Here is a 22,042-nt window from a genome sequence, read left to right as displayed (position 1 = left end):
AGCATATGTCACCAGCTTGACAGCACACCTAAAAGCTCTAGAACAAAAAGAAGCAAATACACCCAGAAGGAGTAGAAGGCAGGAAATAATCAAACTCACAGCTGAAATCAACCAAGTAGAAACAAAAAGGACCATAGAAAGAATCAACAGAACCAAAAGTTGGTTCTTTGAGAAAATCAACAAGATAGATAAACCATTAGCCAGACTAACGAGAGGACACAGAGAGTGTGTCCAAATTAACAAAATCAGAAATGAAAAGGGAGACATAACTACAGACTCAGAGGAAATTCAAAAAATCATCAGATCCTACTGCAAAAGCCTATATTCAACAAACCTTGAAAATCTGCAGGAAATGGACAATTTCCTAGACAGATACCAGGTACCAAAGTAAATCAGGAACAGATAAACCATTTAAACAACCCCATAACTCCTAACAAAATAGAAGCAGTCATTAATGATCTCCCAACCAAAAAGAGCCCAGGTCCAGACGGGTTTAGTACAGAATTCTATCAGACCTTCATAGAAGACCTCATACCAATACTATCCAAACTTTTCTCTGTTTTCTATCTCCAGAGGTGTCTGCTTTTATGATTTCTTTATTGTTTCTATTTCCATTTTTAGATCCCGGATGGATTTGTTCAATTCTGTCACCTGTTTGTCTGTATTTTCTTGTATTTCTTTAAGGGATTTATGTCTTTCCTCTTTAAGTACTTCTGTCTGTTTGCCTGTGTTCACCATTATTTCTTTAAGGGAGTTATTTATGTCCTTCTTAAAGTTCTCTATCATCATCATAAGCTGTGATTTTAAATCCATCTCTTGCGGTTTTTTTCTTTCGTTTTTTTTTGTTTGTTTGGTTTTGTTTTTGTTTTGGGTTTGGGGGGTTTTTTTGTTTGTTTTTGGGTTTTTTTGTTTTTTTTTGTTTTGTTTTTTGGTGTGTTGGGGTATCCAAGACTTGCTTGGCTGGGAGAACTGAGTTCTGATGATGCCAAGTAGCCTTGGGTTCTGTTGCTTATGTTCTTGCGTTTACCTTACTCCATCTGTTTATCTCCGTTGTTAGCTATTCTTCTGTCTCTGACTACAGCTTGTCCCTCCCATGAGCCTGTGTGCCTGTGATTTTAGATATGTCAGCACTCTTGGGAAACCAGCTCTCTCAAGGTGTGTCTTGAGTAGACAGACTGTGGGACTCTGTACAGGTCCCTTTTTGGACTCACTGGAATGAAAGTGGGGTCCTATGGTCCTAGGAGTGTTCACACCGTGTCCAGGCAAGATCCAGGCATGGAGGGCTTTGGGACAGCTCCAGCTCCAGTACACAAACTGAGACAGTAAGGATACTGTCTCACACTGTTCTGCAGTTCCTGTACCCTATATGCTCTGGGTGGATCCCTCTTTAGACAGTCACTGGAGTGAAAGTGGGGTCCCACCTATGGGCCTAGGAGTGAGGGCACTCCTGGGTGTCCAGCTCTCTGGACAAGACTTGGGGACAGAGAGCTATATTACAGCCCCAGCACCAGGGCACAGATGGAGATAGGAAAGATCCTGTCCCAGGCTGCTCTGCAGTTTCTGTGCTCTGTGCATTCCTGTCTGGTCCCCCTTTGGTCAGTAATTGAAGTGAAAGTAGGGTCTCACCTGTGAGCCCAGGAGCAAGAGCACCTAGCACACCAGCTCTCTCTGGGCAGGACATGGGTACAAAGGGCTGTAGTACAGCCCCAGCTCAAGGGTACAGGTCTCCATTTTAATTATGTAGCATTTCTGCCCATTTGACCAGCTTCTGGCTGTGAGTGTGCTTGTTTGACCCTTGTTGTTCCGGTGGGTAGGAATCATTAGATTTTAAGTGAAAGCTCTTCTAGAAGACAGACTACTGCAATGTGGAAAGGCTTTAACAACTTGTTTTGTTCATACTGGGGGTTAATTATTTGCCACCAAACAAACTGTCACAATATTTACCTCTTTGTTTTGGCAGTGCTGTAACTCTGCAGGTAATTTATGGGGGAGCCTTTCCATCCGTCCTTCCCTTTGCTTATGTGTGACCACATGCCTTCTGTACCATTCACTTGCTTGGGAAAGAAGTAAATTTATCTCCTAATTGGTTTAGAATTTTGCTTGTCTATTTAACTTTTGGTTTTGGATCTCATTATTTATGGAACAATAAATGTCATTTAATGCTAAGGGGAGGGGAAAGAAAGCAAAGAAGACTTATGCCATCGAGTAGATCCAGGTTGGACAATGACCAGGAGAGCCAGTCTCCTTATGCCCTCCCAGAGCTGCCAACCCTGTGTCATCTCCTAGAAATGGATTTTCTGAGAAATACTGTTTGAAGCTTCCCTTTACAAATCAAAATTCGACCCAATCTGTAACCAGGTGAATAATGAACTCTGCAATCATATATGACTACTTGGGCATTGTGCGTACACACTGTATATTTAACCTGTTCAAAATTAACCTACTTCTAAGATAAACAGTAATAAATCTTACTATACTTTGGATTAACTCCTACAATCCTTGATCAAGGCACAGGCTCAATTGCACCATGTTCCCTGTTTTTCCTTTGTGACCCATTTGTTCCCAACTCAGATCAATGTATGTATTGTATGAGGTTGTGACAAGATCTAAGTCATTTATTGCTAGAAGCATCAAAGTAATAAAAGCAACATCTTCTTTTGAAAACAATCCATAGGTATAGGTCAATTGATAAGATCTGATTGCAATTTTATGTGGTTCTGAGCCACAGGGCCAAAAACAAATCCCCTTGTGAGGTTGCTGCATAAGATCAGTAGAGCTGTGATCCCATAAAATGATCTTGGCAGTGTTCCTTCTGTTTCTACTTTGTGAAATACTTTGAGGGGTATTGCTATTAGCTATTTTTTAGTTCTGGTAAAATTCTGCAAACTTTCTGGCTTTTGGGGGGTTTTGGGGTAGATTTTAAAGACTGCTTATATGTCTTTAGTGACTATGGGGCAGTTCAAATAGTTTACCTCATCCTGTTTTAATTTTGGTAAGTGATATTTATCTAAAACATCATCCATTTCATTAAGATTTTTCAACATCATAGAGTACAAGATTTTGAAGTACGACATAATAATTCTTTGAATTGCTTCAGTATCTATTTTTATGTCTCCCTTTCATTTCTGACTTTATTTGGATACTGTCTTTGTATTTTGGTTAGTCTGGCTAAACATTTGTTTATGTTGTTGATTTGCACGCACAAAAAAACAGTTCTTGGTTTCATTGATTCTTTGTATTATTTTCATTGTTTCTAATTGATTGATTTCAGCCATGAATTTGATTATTTGTAGCCTTCTTCTCCTCTTTTGTATACTGCCTTTATTTCTAGAGCGTTCAGGTGTACTTTGTAATTACTTTATGGGGCACTTAGTGCCATGAACTTTCCTGTTAGCACTGGTTTCATTATGTTTCATACATTTCAGTATATTGTGCCTTCATTGTCATTGAATTCTTGAAGTTTTTAATTTCTTTTTTTTTATTTCTCCCCTGACCCACAGATCACTGAGTAGAAAGCAATTTAATTTCCATGAGTGGGTAGGGTTTATGGAGTCTAGCTTTTAATCCATGGTGGTCTGATAAGTTACAAGGCATTATTTCATTTTTCTTGTATCTGTTGAGGCTTGCTTTGTGACCAACTATATGGTCAATTTTAGAGAAGAATACATAAGATGTTGAGAAGAATATGTTCTTTTTGTTTAGGTGGATTATTCTATGAATTCTGTTAGGTCCATTTGGTTCATAACATGTTAGTTTTAATATTTCTCTATGTAGTATTTTTCTGGGTGACATGTCAATTCCTGACAGTGGGTGTTGAAGGAAGTCTCCCACTATTAAGCTGTGCGGTTCAGTGTATAATTTAACTTTAGCAATGTTTCTTTTACAAATGTGGGAGCCCTTGTCTTTGGGGCAAAAATGTTCAGAACTGAGAAATTATCTTGGTAGACTTTTTTCCTTGATGAGAATGAAGTGTCCTTCCCTGTCTCTCTTTTTATTTATCTTTATTAACTTGAGTATAACTTATTTACATTTCGATTATTGTTCCCCTTCCCTGTTTCCGGGCCAACATCCCCCTAACCCTCCCCCTCCCCTTCTATATGGGCTTCCCCTACCCATCCTCCCCCCATTACCGCCCTCCCCCCAACAATCACGTTCACTGGGGGTTCAGTCTTAGCAGGACCAAGGGCTTCCCCTTCCACTGGTGCTCTTACTAGGCTATTCATTGCTACCTATGTGGTTGGAGACCAGGGTCAGTCCATGTATAGTCTTTAGTTAGTGGCTTAGTCCCTGGAAGCCCTGGTTGGTTGGCATTGTTGTTCACATGAGGTCTCGAGCCCCTTCAAGCTCTTCCAGACCTTTCTCTGATTCCTTCAACGGGGTCCCAATCTCAGTTCAGTGGTTTGCTGCTGACATTCGCCTATGTATTTGCTGTATTCTGGGTGTGTCTCTCAGGAGAGATCTATATCCGGACCCTGTCAGCCTGCACTTCTTTGCTTAATCCATCTTATCTAATTGGGTGGCTGTATATGTATGGGCCACATGTGAGGCAGGATCTGAATGGATGTTCTTTCTGCCTCTGTTATAAACTTTGCCTCACTATTCCCTGCCAAGGGTTTTCTTGTTCCCCATTTAAAGAAGGAGTGAAGCATGAGCATATTGGTCATCCTCCTTGAGTTTCATGTGTTCTGTGCATCTAGGGTAATTCGAGCATTTGGGCTAATAGCCACTAATCAATAAGTACATACCATGTGTGTTTTTCTGTGATTGGGTTACCTCAATCAGGATGATATTTTCCAGGTCCATTCATCGGCCTATGAAATTCATAAAGTCATTGTTTTTGATAGCTGAGTAATATACCATTGTGTAGATGTACCACATTTTCTGTATCCATTCCTCTGTTGAAGGGCATCTGGGTTCTTTCCAGCTTCTGCCTATTATAAATAAGGCTGCTATGAACATAGTGGAGCATGTGTCTTTGTTGGGTATATCTCTTGGGCATATACCCACAAGATGTGCCCAAGAGAGGTATAGCTGGGTCCTCAGTTAGTTCAATGTCCAATTTTCTGAGGAACCTCCAGACTGATTTCCAGAATGGTTGTACCAGTTTGCAGTCCCACCAGCAATGGAGGAGTATTCCTCTTACTCCACATCCTCGCCAGCATTTGCTCTCACCTGAGATTTTGATCTTAGCCATACTCACTGGTGTGAGGTTAAATCTCAGAGTTGTTTTGTTTTGCATTTCCCTTATGACTAAAGATGTTGAACATTTCTTTAGGTGTTTCTCAGCCATTCGGCATTCCTCAGCTGTGAATTCTTTGTTTAGCTCTGAACCCCATTTTTAATAGGGTTATTTGTCTCCCTGTGGTGTAACTTCTTGAGTTCTTTGTATATTTTGGATATAAGCCCTCTATCTGTTGTAGGATTGGTAAAAATCTTTTCCCAATCTGCTGGTTGCCATTTTGTCCTAACAACAGTGTCCTTTGCCTTACAGAAGCTTTGCAGTTTTATGAGATTCCATTTGTCGATTCTTGATCTTAGAGCCTAAGCCATTGGTGTTTTGTTCAGGAAATTTTCTCCAGTGCCCATGTGTTCGAGATGCTTCCCCACTTTTTCTTCTATTAGTTTGAGTGTATCAGGTTTGACGTGGAGGTCCTTGATCCACTTGGACTTAAGCTTTGTACAGGGTGATAAGCATGGATCGATCTGCATTCTTCTACACGCTGACCTCCAGTTGAACCAGCACCATTTGCTGAAAATGCTATCTTTTTTCCATTGGAAGGTTTTGGCTCCTTTGTCAAAAATCAAGTTACCATAGGTGTGTGAGTTCATTTCTGGGTCTTCAGTTCTAATCCACTGACCTATCTGTCTGTCTCTGTACCAATACCATGCAGTTTTTTATCACTATTGCTCTGTAATACTGCTTGAGTTCAGGGATAGTGATTCCCCCTGAAGTCCTTTATTGTTGAGGATAGTGTTAGCTATCCTGGGATTTTTGTTATTCCAGATGAATTTGCAAATTGTTCTGTCTAACTCTCTAAAGAATTGGATTGGTATTTTGATGGGGATTGCATTTAATCTGTCAATTGCTTTTGGTAAAATGGCCTTTTTACTATATTAATCCTGCCAACCCATAAGCATGGGAGATCTTTCCATCTTCTTAGGTCTCGTTCAATTTCTTTCTTCAGGGGCTTGAAGTTCTTATCATACAGATCTTTTACTTGCTTGGTTAATGTCACACCGAGGTATTTTATATTATTTGGGACTATTGTGAAGGGTGTCATTTCCCTAATTTCTTTCTCGGCCTGTTTCTCTTTCGTGAAGAGGAAGTGATGGTTTTCCGTATATTAAACCATCCCTGCATGCCTGGGATGAAGCCTACTTGATCATGATGGATGATTGTTTTGATGTGATCTTGGATTAGGTTTGCAAGAATTTTTTGCGTAGTTTTGCGTCAATATTCATCAGGGAAATTGGTCAGAAGTTCTCTTCCTTTGTTGGGTCTTTGTGTGGTTTAGGTATAAGAGTAATTGTGGCTTCATAGAAGGAATTTGGTACCGCTCCATCTGTTTCAATTTTGTGGAATAGCTTCTTTTTCTTCTAGAGCTTTTAGGTGTGCTGTCAAGCTGCTGACATATGCTCTCTCCTGTTTCTTTCTGCAAGCACTCAGAACTAGGAGTTTTCCTCTTATCACAGCTTTCATTGTGTCCCATAAGTTTGGGTATGTTGTACCTTCATTTTTATTACATTCTAAGAAGTCTTTAATTTTTTTCTTTATTTCTTCCTTGACCAGGTTATCATTGAGTAGAGCATTGTTCAACTTCCATGTATATGTGGGTGTTCTTCCCTTCTTGTTATTGAAGACCAGCTTTAGCCCGTGGTGGTCTGATAGGACACCCGGGATTATTTCTATCTTTCTGTATCTGTTGAGGCCTGCTTTGTGACCTATTATATGGTCAATTTTGGAGAAAGTACCATGAGGTGCTAAGAAGAATGTATATCCTTTTGTTTTAGGATAGAATGTTCTATAAATATCTGTTAAGTCCATTTGTTTCATGACTTCTCTTAGTCTGTCTATGTCTCTGTTTAATTTCTGTTTCCATGATCTGTCCATTGATGAGAGTAGGGTGTTCAAATCTCCTACTATTATTGTGTGAGTTGCAATGTGTGCTTTGAGCTTTAGTAAGGTTTCTTTTATGTATGTAGGTGCCCTTGTATTTGAAGCATAGGTATTTAGGGTTGAGAGTTCATCTTGGTGAATTTTTTTCCTTGATGAATATGAAGTGACCTTCCTTATCTTTTTTGATGACTTTTAGTTGAAAATTGATTTTATTCGATATTAGAATGGCTACTCCAGATTGCTTCTTCAGACCGCTTGCTTGGAAAGTTGTTTTCCACCCTTTCACTCTGACGTAATGTATGTCTTTGTCTCTGAGGTCTGTTTCCTGTAGGCAACAGAATGCAGGGCTATCATTGCATATCCAGTTTGTTAATCTATGTCTTTTTATTGGAGAGTTGAGACCATTGATGTTGAGAGATATTAAGGAATAGTGATTATTGCTTCCTGTTATATTCGTTTTTGGAAATGAGATTATGTTTGTGTGCTTTTCTTCTCTTTGTTTTGTTGCCAAGACGATTAGTTTCGTGCTTTCTCTAGGGTATAGCTTGCCTCCTTATGTTGGGCTTTACCATTTGTTATCCTTTGTAGGGCTGGATTTGTAGAAAGATATTGTGTATATTTGGTTTTGTCATGGAATATCTTGGTTTCTCCATCTATGTTAATTGAGAGTTTTGCAGGATACAGTAACCTGGGATGGCATTTGTGTTCTCTTAGGGTCTGTATGACATCTGTCCAGGATCTCCTGGCTTTCATTGTCTCTGGTAAGAAGTCTGGTGTGACACCTATGGTCACTTGATTTTTGACAAAGGAGCCAAAACCATCCAATGGAAAAAAGATAGCATTTTCAGCAAATGGTGCTGGTTCAACTGGAGGGCAACATGTAGAAGAATGCAGATCGATCCATGCTTATCACCCTGTACAAAGCTTAAGTCCAAGTGGATCAAGGACCTCCACATCAAACCAGACACACTCAAACTAATAGAAGAAAAACTAGGGAAGCATCTGGAACACATGGGCACTGGAAAAAATTTCCTGAACAAAACACCAATGGCTTATGCTCTAAGATCAAGAATCGACAAATGGGATCTCATAAAACTGCAAAGCTTCTGTAAGGCAAAGGACACTGTGGTTAGGACAAAACGGCAACCAACAGATTGGGAAAAGATCTTTACCAATCCTATAACAGATAGAGGCCTTATATCCAAAATATACAAAGAACTCAAGAAGTTAGACCGCAGGGAAACAAATAACCCTATTAAAAAATGGGGTTCAGAGCTGAACAAAGAATTCACAGCTGAGGAATGCCGAATGGCTGAGAAACACCTAAAGAAATGTTCAACATCTTTAGTCACAAGGGAAATGCAAATCAAAACAACCCTGAGATTTCACCTCACACCAGTGAGAATGGCTAAGATCAAAAACTCAGGTGACAGCAGATGCTGGCGAGGATGTGGAGAAAGAGGAACACTCCTCCATTGTTGGTGGGATTGCAGACTGGTAAAACCATTCTGGAAATCAGTCTGGAGGTTCCTCAGAAAATTGGACATTGAACTGCCTGAGGATCCAGCCATACCTCTCTTGGGCATATACCCAAAAGATGCCTCAACATATAAAAGAGACACGTGCTCCACTATGTTCATCGCAGCCTTATTTATAATAGCCAGAAACTGGAAAGAACCCAGATGCCCTTCAACAGAGGAATGGATACAGAAAATGTGGTACATCTACACAATGGAATATTACTCAGCTATCAAAAACAACGAGTTTATGAAATTCGTAGGCAAATGGTTGGAACTGGAAAATATCATCCTGAGTGAGCTAACCCACTCACAGAAAGACATACATGGTATGCACTCATTGATAAGTGGCTATTAGCCCAAATGCTTGAATTACCCTAGATCCCTAGAACAAAGGAAACTCAAGACGGATGATCAAAATGTGAATGCTTCACTCCTTCTTTAAATGAGGAAAAAGAATACCCTTGGCAGGGAAGGGAGAGGCAAAGATTAAAACAGAGACTGAAGGAACACCCATTCAGAGCCTGCCCCACAGGTGGCCCATACATATACAGCCACCCAATTAGACAAGATGGATGAAGCAAAGAAGTGCAGACCGACAGGAGCCGGATGTAGATCGCTCCTGAGAGACACAGCCAGAATACAGCAAATACAGAGGCGAATGCCAGCAGCAAACCACTGAACTGAGAATAGGTCCCCCGTTGAAGGAATCAGAGAAAGAACTGGAAGAGCTTGAAGGTGCTCGAGACCCCAAAAGTACAACAATGTCAAGCAACCAGAGCTTCCAGGGACTAAGCCACTACCTAAAGACTATACATGGACTGACCCTGGACTCTGTCCCCATAGGTAGCAATGAATATCCTAGTAAGAGCACCAGTGGAAGGGGAAGCCCTGGGTCCTGCTAAGACTGAACCCCCAGTGAACTAGACTATGCGGGGAGGGTGGCAATGGGGGGAGGTTTGGGAGGGGAACACCCACAAGGAAGGGGAGGGGGGAGGGTGATGTCTGTCCGGAAACCGGGAAAGGGAATAACACTTGAAATGTATATAAGAAATACTCAAGATAATAAAAATAAAAAATAAAATAAAATAAAAAAAAGAAGTCTGGTGTGATTCTGATAGGGCTGCCTTTATACGTTACTTGACCTTTTTCCCTTACTGCTTTTAATATTCTTTTTTATTTTGTGCATTTGGTGTTTTGACTATTATGTGATGGGAGGAGTTTTTTTTCTGGTCCAATCTATTTGGAGTTCTGTAAGCTTCTTGTATGTTTATGGGCATCTCTTTCTTTAGGTTAGGGAAGTTTTCTTCATGATTTTGTTGAAGATATTTACTTGTCCTTTGAGCTGGGTGTCTTCACTTTCCTCTATACCTATTGTCCTTAGGTTTGATCTTCTCATTGAGTCCTAGATTTCCTGTATGTTTTGGACCAGTAGCTTTTTCCATTTTACATTTTCTTTGACAGTTGTGTTGATGATTTCTATGGAATCTTCTGCTCCTGAGATTCTCTCTTCTATCTCTTGTATTCTGTTTGTGATGCTTGTATCTACGGCTCCTTGTCTCTTTCTTTGGTTTTCTATATCCAGGGTTGTTTTCCTGTGTCTTTTCTTTATTGCTTCTATTTCCATTTTTAACTCCTTCACCTGTTTAAGCATGTTTTCCTGGAATTCTTTCATGGATTTTTGTGATTCCTCTCTACAGTTTTCTACTTGTTTATTTATGTTTTCCTGCATTTCTCTAAGGGAGTTCTTCATGTCTTTCTTGAAGTCCTTCAGCATCATGATCAAATGTGATTTTAAATCTAGATCATGCTTTTCTGGTATGTTTGGATATGCCGTGTTTGCTTTGGTGGGAGAATTGGGCTCCGATGATGCCATGTAGTCTTGGTTTCTGTTACTTGGGTTCCTGCGCTTGCCTCTCGCCATCAGGTTGTCTCTGGTGTTACTTTGTTCTGCTATTTCTGACATTGACTAGACCTTCCTATAGGCCTGTGTGTCAGGAGTGCTGTAGACCTGTTTTCCTGATTTCTTTCAGCCAGTTATGGGAACAAAGTGTTCTGCTTTCAGGCATGTAGTCTTTCCTGTCTACTGGTCTTCAGCTGTTTCTGTGCGACTGTGTCCTGGGTCCACCAGGCAGGTGGCTTGGAGCAGAAAAATTGGTATTACCTGTGGTCCCACAGTTCAAGTTGCTCGTTGGGGGGGGCTGCTTTTGAGCTCTCTGTGAGGGCAGCAACCAGGAGGGTCTGTGCCGCCTTTTGCCGGAGCCCCTGTGCACCGGGGTCCCAGATGGCATTAGGTGTTTTCCTCTGGAGTCAGAAATGTGGGCAGAGTGTAGTCTCTTCTGGCTTCCCAGGCATGTCTACCCCTCTGAAGGTTTATCTCTCCCTCCCACGGGATTTGGGTGCAGAGAACTGTTGACCGATTCCCTTCAGGTCCAGGCAGTGTCTGGACTGCAGGGGGTCTGCTGTAATAGTGCCCCTATCTTCAGGTTCCCAGAGGCCATATACAGTTTCCTCTTGGGCCAGGGATGTGGGCAGGGGTGGACAGTATTGGTGGTTTCTCCCATTCTGCAGACTCAGGAGTCCCCACCTGTCCAGGCGGTGAGCTCTCTCTCCCACGGGGTTTGGGAGAAGTGAGATGTGGGCCAGGATCAGCTAGCCTGGGGCTCCAGCTAAAAACCGGAAGTGTCCGGTCCCAGAGGAATTTTGCCCCTGTGTGTCCTGAGTCCACCAGGCAGGTCGCTTGGAGCAGAAAAGTTGGTCTTACCTGTGGTCCCGCGGCTCAAGTTGCTTGTTGGGGGCTGCTTTTGAGCTCTCAGTGAGGGCAGCAACCAGGAGGGTCTGCGCTGCCTTTTGCCGGAGCCCCCATTACTAGGGTCCCAGATGGCATTAGGTGTTTTCCTCTGGAGTCAGAAATGTGGGCAGAGTGTAGTCTCTTCTGGCTTCCCAGGCATGTCTACCCCTCTGAAGGTTTAGCTCTCCCTCTCACGGGATTTGGGTGAAGAGAGCCCTGTCTCTCTTGATTAATTTTGGTTGCATGTCTATTTTTTTAGACACTAGAATGTTTGCTTGCTTCTCAGGTCCATTTGCTTGGAAAACTTTTTCCACCTCTTTATTCTGAGGTAATGACTATCTTTTATGTGTTTCTTGTATACAGCAGGACAATGAATCCTGATTTCCATCCATCTGTTAACCTATGCCTTTCTATTGGGAAACTGAGACCACCGATGTTGAGAATTATTAATGACTAGTTACTGTTATTTTGTTGTTGTTATTGTTGGTGGTGGTGGTGGTGGTGTTGGTGGTATGTGTGTGTGTGTGTGTGTGTGTGTGTGTGTGTGTGTGTGTGTGTTGTCCTTGTTTTGGCTGGTATGCAATTACTTATTTCCTGTGTTTTCTTGGATGTCCTTATCCTCCTTGGGTTGGAGTATTTTCTAGTATTTTCTGTAGGGCTGTGTTTGTGGATATATATTGTTTAAATTTGGATTTGTCTTGAAATATCTTGTTTTCTCCATCTACAGTGATGGAGAATTTTGCTGAGTGTAGTAGTCTAGGTTGGCACCTGTGAGTTATTTGGAGTTGCAAGGTATTTGTCCATGTCTTCTATCTTTTAGACTCCCTGTTGAGAAGTCAGGCTTAAATCAGACAGATCTGCCCTTGAATGTTACCTTGCCTTTTCCCTTGCTACTTTTAATATTCTTTCTTTGCTCTTTAGATTTGGGTTTTGATTATTATAAGGCAGGGTGATTTCCTTTTCTGATCCAGTCTAATTGGTATTCTATATGACCCTTGTATGTTGATAGGCATCTCTATCTTTAGGTTGGAAAAGTTGCTGTTATGAATTTATGGAGAATATTTTATGGGCCTTGGAACTGGGACACTCAACTTTTTATAATCCTATTATACTTAGATTAGGTCACTTCATGGTACACCAGATTTTCTGGATGTTTTTGTGAGGAATTTTACAAAATTAAAATTTTCTTTGACTGATGTATTAATTTCTCCTATTGTATCTTCTATATCTGAGATTCTGTCTTCCATCTCTTACATTCTCTTGTATTCTGTTGGTAATGCTTCCATCTCTTGTTTTATTTCACTTCCCTAGGTTTTGCATCTTCAAGATTCCAACAGCTTGTGTATGCTTTATTGGTTCTATTTCCATTTTCAGGTCTTCAACACTTTTATTTATTTCTTTTTATGTTTAATTATATTTTCCTGTATGTCTTTAAAGGATTTGTTTCCTCTTTAAAGACCTATATCTGTTTGATTGTATTTTCCTATATTTCTTTAAGGGATCTATTCATTTCCTCTTTAAAGGTCTCAATCATCTTTAAAAGACTGATCTATGGTCATTTTCTTGCTCAGGACAGTTTACCTTGGGCAAAAACACTCAGCCAGCAGGAAAGATGGGTTATGGAAGTGAAGGTAGCCTGTTCAGAAACTGCAAGCCTCATAACAGTGTGAGAAGAGGTTGGGGGAGAATGGAGATTCCCTGGGATAGCAGGCTGCTCAGGGCTGCTTGGCTTTGGCCACAGTACTCAGTAAGCAGGCAGACAAGTGGGGGAAAGGAAGCTAACCTGTGTGGTTCAAGAGTCACAAGTATGATGAAGGTGGGAGAAGACATGGCAGGAGAATAGAGGTGTGAAGGAGATTGCAGGCAGCTAAGAGTAGCTTGGCTTGACTCAGAAGGCTAAGAGAACAGGAAAGATTGGAAGGGGAAAGATTCTATTACAGAGAATTGGTCATTTTAGGACATTCCTACTAAATTACAAATATTTAAAATGATTTTCAGTATTTGCCTTATTACACAAAATTTTCATTGTTTCTGTGATCTTTGGTTCTCTACACTGTTGACCAAAAAGATCTATGACATTAATTTTCAAAACTGACTAATGTATTCAGAAGTTTAGACCAAGACACATGCATAGTTGTTCTAAATCTAAGACCTATCACTTCTCAAATACCCACATTGTCTTCTTAAAAAGTACTGAATACTCCATAAAACCAAGTAAAACCTATATGCACCAAGTCTATGAAAGAGAGGAGTCTGTAAGCACGGTAACAGTTCAGAAGTAGTTATAGATTCTTCCCATGATGAACTTTTGAGAAAGGACACACTGAAGAAGTAAAGACTTAAAATTAGATGATCTCACAAACTGGATACAGAAGACACATCAAAGACTTCTTTCCACATGGAGGGAAAGACTATGTGGAGATGCTCCTGACAAGCTCCTACACTATAAGATTTTAGTCGACAAACTCATAGATTTGTACATTTAAAAATTATTTATGGAGATAGGAAATTTCTGGTTTCCATTTGCACCCCAGAGCTAACCCTGTGCCACAACTCTCTACACCCAAATCCTGTGCAGAAAGAGATGGTCTCCCAGGAGTGCTGAAACACCAAAGAGCACAGATCTACTATTCCAATACCTGGGCCAAGTGTGACAGAGATAGATCCCACAGGACAGAGGACACAGGAACCTTGGAGCATCCTGGGACAAGATCCTTCCAGTTTCTATCTGTGCCCCAGAACTGACCCTGAGCCACAGCTCTCCATACTCAAATCCTACCTGGGAAAAACAGGTTTCCCAGGAATGCTGACAGACCTATGATCACAGGCACACAAGCTCAAGGGAGAGACAAGGTACAGTCAGAGCACAGCAAGAGCAGCCAATACCAGAGATAACCAGATGGAATGAGGCAAGCACAAGAACATAAGCAACAAAAACCAAGGCTACTTGTCATCATCAGAACGCAGTTCTCCTACCACAGAAAGTCATGGATATAACAACATACCAAAAAAGGAAGACTCAGAATTAACACCATGCCTTATGATGATGAAGGATTTTAAGAAGGACATAAATAGCTCCCTTAAAGAAATAATAGTGAAGAGCGGAAGAGACCACCAACACTGCTCAACCCTGCCCACATCCCTGGCCCAAGAGGAAACTGTATAAGGCCTCTGGGCTCCCGTGGGGGAGGGCCCAGGAGCAGCAGGACCCCTGCCTGAGACACCACCGGAACCTGAAGGAAACAGACCGGATAAACAGTTCTCTGCACCCAAATCCCGTGGGAGGGAGAGCTAAACCTTCAGAGAGGCAGACAAGCCTGGGAAACCAGAAGAGACTGCTCCCTGCACACACATCTCGGACGCCAGAGGAAAAAGCCAAAGACCATCTGGAACTCTGGTGCACTGAAGCTCCTGGAAGGGGCGGCACAGGTCTTCCTGGTTGCTGCCGCTGCAGAGAGCCCGTGGGCAGCACCCCACGAGCGAACTTGAGCCTCGGGACCACAGGTAAGACCAAATTTTCTGCTGCAAGAAAGCTGCCTGGTGAACTCAAGACACAGGCCCACAGGAACAGCTGAAGACCTGTAGAGAGGAAAAACTACACGCCCGAAAGCAGAACACTCTGTCCCCATAACTGACTGAAAGAGAGGAAAACAGGTCTACAGCACTCCTGACACACAGGCTTATAGGACAGTCTAGCCACTGTCAGAAATAGCAGAACAAAGTAACACTAGAGATAATCTGATGGCGAGAGGCAAGCACAGGAACCCAAGCAACAGAAACCAAGACTACATGGCACCATCGGAGCCCAATTCTCCCATCAAAACAAACATGGAGTATCCAAACACACCAGAAAAGCAAGATCTAGTTTCAAAATCATTTTTGATCATGATGCTGGAGGACTTCAAGAAAGACGTGAAGAACTCCCTTAGAGAACAAGTAGAAGCCTACAGAGAGGAATCGCAAAAATGCCTGAAAGAATTCCAGGAAAACATAAATAAACAAGTAGAAGCCCATAGAGAGGAGACACAAAAATCCCTGAAAGAATTCCAGGAAAACATAAATAAACAAGTAGAAGCCCATAGAGAGGAGACACAAAAATCCCTGAAAGAATTCCAGGAAAACACAACCAAACAGTTGAAGGAATTAAAAATGGAAATAGAAGCAATCAAGAAAGAACACATGGAAACAACCTTGGATATAGAAAAACAAAAGAAGAGACAAGGAGCTGTAGATACAAGCTTCACCAACAGAATACAAGAGATGGAAGAGAGAATCTCAGGAGCAGAAGATTCCACAGAAATCATTGACTCAACTGTCAAAGATAACGTAAAGCAGAAAAAGCTACTGGTCCAAAACATACAGGAAATCCAGGACTCAATGAGAAGATCAAACCTAAGGATAATAGATATAGAAGAGAGTGAAGACTCCCAGCTCAAAGGACCATTAAATATCTTCAACAAAATCATAGAAGAAAACTTCCCTAACCTAAAAAAAGAGATACCCATAGACATACAAGAAGCCTACAGAACTCCAAATAGATTGGACCAGAAAAGAAACACCTCCCGTCACATAATTGTCAAAACACCAAACGCACAAAATAAAGAAAGAATATTAAAAGCAGTAAGGGAAAAAGGTCAAGTAACATATAAAGGCAGACCTATCAGAATCACACCAGACTTCTCGCCAGAAACTATGAAGGCCAGAAGATCCTGGACTGATGTCATACAGACCCTAAGAGAACACAAATGCCAGCCCAGGTTACTGTATCCAGAAAAACTCTCAATTAACATTGATGGAGAAACCAAGATATTCCATGACAAAACCAAATTTACACAATATCTTTCTACAAATCCAGCACTACAAAGGATAATAAATGGTAAAGCCCAACATAAGGAGGCAAGCTATACCCTAGAAGAAGCAAGAAACTAATCGTCTTAGCAACAAAACAAAGAGAGTGAAAGCACACAAACATAACCTCACATCCAAATATGAATATAACGGGAAGCAATAATCACTATTCCTTAATATCTCTCAATATCAATGGCCTCAACTCCCCAATAAAAAGACATAGATTAACAAACTGGATACGCAACGAGGACCCTGCATTCTGCTGCCTACAGGAAACACACCTCAGAGACAAAGACAGACACTACCTCAGAGTGAAAGGCTGGAAAACAACTTTCCAAGCAAATGGTCAGAAGAAGCAAGCTGGAGTAGCCATTCTAATATCAAATAAAATCAATTTCCAACTAAAAGTCATCAAAAAAGATAAGGAAGGACACTTCATATTCATCAAAGGAAAAATCCACCAAGATGAACTCTCAATCCTAAATATCTATGCCCCAAATACAAGGGCACCTACATACGTAAAAGAAACCTTACTAAAGCTCAAAACACACATTGCACCTCACACAATAATAGTGGCAGATTTCAACACCCCACTCTCATCAATGGACAGATCATGGAAACAGAAATTAAACAGTGATGTCGACAGACTAAGAGAAGTCATGAGCCAAATGGACTTAACGGATATTTATAGAACATTCTATCCTAAAGCAAAAGGATATACCTTTTTCTCAGCTCCTCATGGTACTTTCTCCAAAATTGACCATATAATTGGTCAAAAAACGGGCCTCAACAGGTACAGAAAGATAGAAATAATCCCATGCGTGCTATCGGACCACCACGGCCTAAAACTGGTCTTCAATAACAATAAGGGAAGAATGCCCACACATACGTGGAAATTGAACAATGCTCTACTCAATGATAACCTGGTAAAGGAAGAAATAAAGAAAGAAATTAAAAACTTTTTAGAATTTAATGAAAATGAAGGTACAACATACCCAAACTTATGGGACACAAGGAAAGCTGTGCTAAGAGGAAAACTCATAGCGCTGAGTGCCTGCAGAAAGAAACAGGAAAGAGCATATGTCAGCAGCTTGACAGCACACCTAAAAGCTCTAGAACAAAAAGAAGCAAATACACCCAGGAGGAGTAGAAGGCAGGAAATAATCAAACTCAGAGCTGAAATCAACCAAGTAGAAACAAAAAGGACCGTAGAAAGCATCAACAGAACCAAAAGTTGGTTCTTTGAGAAAATCAACAAGATAGATAAACCCTTAGCCAGACTAACGAGAGGACACAGAGAGTGCGTCCAAATTAACAAAATCAGAAACGAAAAGGAAGACATAGCTACAGATTCAGAGGAAATTCAAAAAATCATCAGATCTTCCTATAAAAAACCTATATTCAACAAAACTTGAAAATCTGCAGGAAATGGACAATTTCCTAGACAGATACCAGGTATCGAAGTTAAATCAGGAACAGATAAACCAGTTAAACAACCCCATAACTCCTAAGGAAATAGAAACAGTCATTAAAGGTCTCCCAACCAAAAAGAGCCCAGGTCCAGACGGGTTTAGTGCAGAATTCTATGAGACCTTCATAGAAGACCTCATACCAAGATTATCCAAACTATTCCACAAAATTGAAACAGATGGAGCACTACCGAATTCCTTCTACGAAGCCACAATTACTCTTATACCTAAACCACACAAAGACACAACAAAGAAAGAGAACTTCAGACCAATTTCCCTTATGAATATTGACGCAAAAATACTCAATAAAATTCTGGCAAACCGAATTCAAGAGCACATCAAAACAATCATCCACCATGATCAAGTAGGCTTCATCCCAGGCATGCAGGGATGGTTTAATATACGGAAAACCATCAACGTGATCCATTATATAAACAAACTGAAAGAACAGAACCACATGATCATTTCATTAGATGCTGAGAAAGCATTTGACAAAATTCAACACCCCTTCATGATAAAAGTCCTGGAAAGAATAGGAATTCAAGGCCCATACCTAAACATAGTAAAAGCCATATACAGCAAACCAGTTGCTAACATTAAACTAAATGGAGAGAAACTTGAAGCAATCCCACTAAAATCAGGCTAGACAAGGCTGCCCACTCTCTCCCTACTTATTCAATATAGTTCTTGAAGTTCTAGCCAGAGCAATCAGACAACAAAAGGAGATCAAGGGGATACAGATCGGAAAAGAAGAGGTCAAAATATCACTATTTGCAGATGACATGATAGTATATTTAAGTGATCCCAAAAGTTCCACCAGAGAACTACTAAAGCTGATAAACAACTTCAGCAAAGTGGCTGGGTATAAAATTAACTCAAATAAATCAGTAGCCTTCCTCTATACAAAAGAGAAACAAGCCGAGAAAGAAATTAGGGAAACGACACCCTTCATAATAGACCCAAATAATATAAAGTACCTCGGTGTGACTTTAACCAAGCAAGTAAAAGATCTGTACAATAAGAACTTCAAGACACTGAGGAAAGAAATTGAAGAAGACCTCAGAAGATGGAAAGATCTCCCATGCTCATGGATTGGCAGGATTAATATAGTAAAAATGGCCATTTTACCAAAAGCAATCTACAGATTCAATGCAATCCCCATCAAAATACCAATCCAATTCTTCAAAGAGTTAGACAGAACAATTTGCAAATTCATCTGGAATAACAAAAAACCCAGGATAGCTAAAGCTATCCTCAACAATAAAAGGACTTCAGGGGGAATCACTATCCCTGAACTCAAGCAGTATTACTGAGCAATAGTGATAAAAACTGCATGGTATTAGTACAGAGACAGACAGATAGACCAATGGAATAGAATTGAAGACCCAGAAATGAACCCACACACCTATGGTCACTTGATTTTTGACAAAGGAGCCAAAACCATCCAATGGAAAAAAGATAGCATTTTCAGCAAATGGTGCTGGTTCAACTGGAGGTCAACATGTAGAAGAATGCAGATCGATCCATGCTTATCACCCTGTACAAAGCTTAAGTCCAAATGGATCAAGGACCTCCACATCACATCAAACCAGACACACTCAAACTAATAGAAGAAAAACTAGGGAAGCATCTGGAACACATGGGCACTGGAAAAAATTTCCTGAACAAAACACCAATGGCTTATGCTCTAAGATCAAGAATCGACAAATGGGATCTCATAAAACTGCAAAGCTTCTGTAAGGCAAAGGACACTGTGGTTAGGACAAAACAGCAACCAACAGATTGGGAAAAGATCTTTACCAATCCTACAACAGATAGAGGCCTTATATCCAAAATATACAAAGAACTCAAGAAGTTAGACCGCAGGGAAACAAATAACCCTATTAAAAAATGGGGTTCAGAGCTAAACAAAGAATTCACAGCTGAGGAATGCCGAATGGCTGAGAAACACCTAAAGAAATGTTCAACATCTTTAGTCATAAGGGAAATGCAAATCAAAACAACCCTGAGATTTCACCTCACACCAGTGCGATTGGCTAAGATCAAAAACTCAGGTGACAGCAGATGCTGGCGAGGATGTGGAGAAAGAGGAACACTCCTCCATTGTTGGTGGGATTGCAGACTGGTAAAACCATTCTGGAAATCAGTCTGGAGGTTCCTCAGAAAATTGGACATTGAACTGCCTGAGGATCCAGCTATACCTCTCTTGGGCATATACCCAAAAGATTCCTCAACATACAAAAGAGACACGTGCTCCACTATGTTCATCGCAGCCTTATTTATAATAGCCAGAAAATGGAAAGAACCCAGATGCCCTTCAACAGAGGAATGGATACAGAAAATGTGGTACATCTACACAATGGAATATTACTCAGCTATCAAAAACAACGACTTTATGAAATTCGAGGGCAAATGGTTGGAACTGGAAAATATCATCCTGAGTGAGCTAACCCATTCACAGAAAGACATACATGGTATGCACTCATTGATAAGTGGTTATTAGCCCAAATGCTTGAATTACCCTAGATCCCTAGAACAAACGAAACTCAAGACGGATGATCAAAATGTGAATGCTTCACTCCTTCTTTAAATGAGGAAAAAGAATACCCTTGGCAGGGAAGGGAGAGGCAAAGATTAAAACAGAGACTGAAGGAACACCCATTCAGAGTCTGCCCCACATGTGGCCCATATATATACAGCCACCCAATTAGACAAGATGGATGAAGCAAAGAAGTGCAGACCGACAGGAGCCGGATGTAGATCGCTCCTGAGAGACACAGCCAGAATACAGCAAATACAGAGGCGAATGCCAGCAGCAAACCACTGAACTGAGAATACGTCCCCCGTTGAAGGAATCAGAGAAAGAACTGGAAGAACTTGAAGGGGCTCGAGACCCCAAAAGTACAACAACGTCAAGCAACCAGAGCTTCCAGGGACTAAGCCACTACCTAAAGACTATACATGGACTGACCCTGGACTCTGACCTCATAGGTAGCAATGAATATCCTAGTAAGAGCACCAGTGGAAGGGGAAGCCCTGGGTCCTGCTAAGACTGAACCCCCAGTGAACTAGACTGGGGGGGAGGGCGGCAATGGGGGGAGGGTTGGGAGGGGAACACCAATAAGGAAGGGGAGGGGGGAGGGGGATGTTTGCCCAGAAACCGGGAAAGGGAATAACACTTGAAATGTATATAAGAAATACTCAAGTTAATAAAAAAAAAAAAATGATAGTGAACACGAGTAAAGAGGTAGAAGCACTTAAAAAGGAAACATATGAATACCTTAAATAAATACATGAAAACACAACCAAACAGGTGAAGGAATTGAACAAAACCTCCAGGATCTAAAAATGGAAATAGAAACAATAAAAAAATAAATCATAAAAGGAGACAACAATGGAGATAGAAAACCCAGAAAAGAGATCAGGAGATATAGATGCAAGGATCACCAACAGAATACAAGAAACAGAAGAGAGATTCTCAGGTATAGAAGATACCATAGAAAACTCTGGCATGATAGTCAAAGAAAATGTAAAATGCTCCTAACCCAAAATATCCAGGAAATCCAGGACACAATGAGAATAACAAAACTGAGGATAATAGGTACAAAAAAGAATGAAGATTCAAAACTTAAAGGACTAGTAAACATCTTTTCAAAATTTATAGATTAAATTTTCCTAACCTAAAGAAAGAGATGCCCATAAATGTAAAAGAAGCCTACAGAACACCAAACAGAAGGGCCCAGAAAAGAAATAACTCCCTTCATATAATAATTAAAACACCAAATAGATTGTACCAGAAAACAAATACTTCCTGTTACATAATAGTCAAAATACCAAATGCACAAAACAAAGAAAGAAAGAATATTAAAAGCAGTAAGGGGAAAGGTCAAGAAAGATAAAAAGGCATACCTAACAGAATTTCACCAGACTTCTCAACAGAGACTAGGAAAAACAGAAGATTCTGGACAGATGTCATACAGACCCTAAGAGAACACAAATGCCAGCCCAGCCTACTATATCTGGCAAAAGTCACAATTAACATGGATGGTGAACTCAAGATATCCCATGACAAATCAAAATTTACACAATAACTTTCCACAAATCCAGCACTACAAAGGATAATAGATGGAAAACTCCAACAGAGGGAGAGAAACTACATCCTAGAAAAAGAAAGAATCTTGCAACAAACCCAAGAGAGTCACACAAATGTAATTCCACCTCTAACAACAAAAATAACAGGAAACAACAATCACTATTCCTTAATATCTCTTAACATCAATGGACTCAATTCTCCAGTAAA

Source organism: Rattus norvegicus, chromosome 17, assembly GCF_036323735.1.
Source record: "Rattus norvegicus strain BN/NHsdMcwi chromosome 17, GRCr8, whole genome shotgun sequence".
NCBI lineage: Eukaryota > Metazoa > Chordata > Mammalia > Rodentia > Muridae > Rattus > Rattus norvegicus.
The sequence above is the reverse complement of the archived record's forward strand: the minus strand, read 5'-3'. Positions refer to the sequence as shown.